General features: G+C 31.9%; 1 protein-coding gene across 9 annotated transcripts in view; it reads right to left on the bottom strand.

The window, feature by feature from the left end:
* LOC106868231 (D(2) dopamine receptor) overlaps positions 1 to 1,733 on the bottom strand; it is a 1,504,014-nt gene that overhangs the window by 9,573 nt on the left and 1,492,708 nt on the right. The gene's annotated exons all lie outside the window — the stretch shown is intronic.

Raw genomic sequence — 1,733 nt, 5'->3', positions numbered from 1 at the left:
ACCATTCCGCTCAAAAGGTCCTTGAATAAGGTTTGTTAAGGATGTTGATCAAAACGTCCATGTTTCCAAAGGTGAATTATTCAAACCCCAGAGAATTCTTCTCAACACATGGCTATGATGCTCCCCCATTACTTATGCTCATGATCAGAGATGCATATATCATCAGCCACTAAGGGACATGCTCAACTGGTTATGGTCAAACAACTGACAAGCAAATCTGTGGTATTAAGCAGAATATTTGCTGTAGCCCATCTTTTATACCAAAACAAAACAATGTACATGATAACATTTCCGATCAATTAAGATCAGAGGCCATGAAAGCCACTGCCTGGTACTGCTTCGGGGCATATTATTATTATCATTCAGATCACTGCCTGGAATCGAACTCAGAATCTTGGCGTTAGTATCCCGCACTCTTAACCACTACGCCATATACCCATGAGCGGACTGACTTCTTATTCGCGTTCTATTCTAGCAGCCCACTATATAACTATTCACTATGGCGTAGTGGTTAACAGCGCGGCTTACTAACCCCAAGATTCAGAGTTCGATTTCAGGCAGTGACCTCAATAATAATAATAATAATAATAATAACAACAACAACAACAATAATAATGATAATAATAATAATAATAATAACAACAACAACAACAACAATGATAATAATAATAATAATAATAATAGCATTGAAAAAAACACAGGAATGACAACACAGGTTCGAAATTTCCCCAAGACACCTAATGGAGGCTGGAGGGTATATCAGCCGAAACGTTATGTTAACAACAAACACAATGAGGACAAATAGCATGGCCGCAGCTCTGAGCTGAAACTTTGAAAAGAAAAGAATGTACCTCTGAACGTTTAAAAAAAAAATTTATATTTTTAGCCACAGCAAATATTTACTATCTTAATTCTGTAATATTAACAACTACGTTTCTTACTTTTATCTTTTAACTTTATATTTAATACACGCAAATGAATATAAGTGCTTACACTAAGAAATTTCCATTATATGTAGATATTGAAGTATTTCTACTAACTCTTATTCCCGTTCCATTCTAGCAATCTATTATATAACTACATTCACTAGTTCAATTTCATTCGCACAAAAAGAAAAAAAAAGTTAAATACACACCACACTTATTACTTATCTATTACTTATAACTATCTAGTCATATCCTAATTCAAACATAACTATTAAACTTCCTATGATAAATGACTTATGATTAATATTTACATATTAATTTCGCTGTTTGAAACGATTGTATGCATGTATTAAAATTCTTTTAAATTCTAAGGTCTCCTCTTCTCCATTTTTAACTTATTGAGTTTCTGTTGGATACCTTTCCTTAAATTCTCATAACACACCATATGCATGTAATATTTTTATATTAGCAAAAATATTATGCTAGTAAGCTACCAACAAAATATGAAGAATCTTTGTTAGAAATCACTCTTTGTAACTCTCCAAAGTAAAGGATGAAATATGATTTAACATTTTGACACACACACACACACACACACATATATAAATTGCACAGAGAGACATACATTCGCACATATGCAAATAAGTAAAAACGAATACTCACAGACATGCTCACTTACATGTATAAATGCATGTATAGTTACCTACACACACACACACACTCAGTAAATTTATATATATATATATATATATATGCGTGTGTATGAGTATGTATATCCTGTATATATATATATATATATATATATAT

The sequence above is a fragment of the Octopus bimaculoides genome, chromosome 5 (assembly GCF_001194135.2).
Source record: "Octopus bimaculoides isolate UCB-OBI-ISO-001 chromosome 5, ASM119413v2, whole genome shotgun sequence".
NCBI classification, from domain to species: Eukaryota; Metazoa; Mollusca; class Cephalopoda; order Octopoda; family Octopodidae; genus Octopus; species Octopus bimaculoides.
The sequence above is the reverse complement of the archived record's forward strand: the minus strand, read 5'-3'. Positions and strand labels throughout refer to the sequence as shown.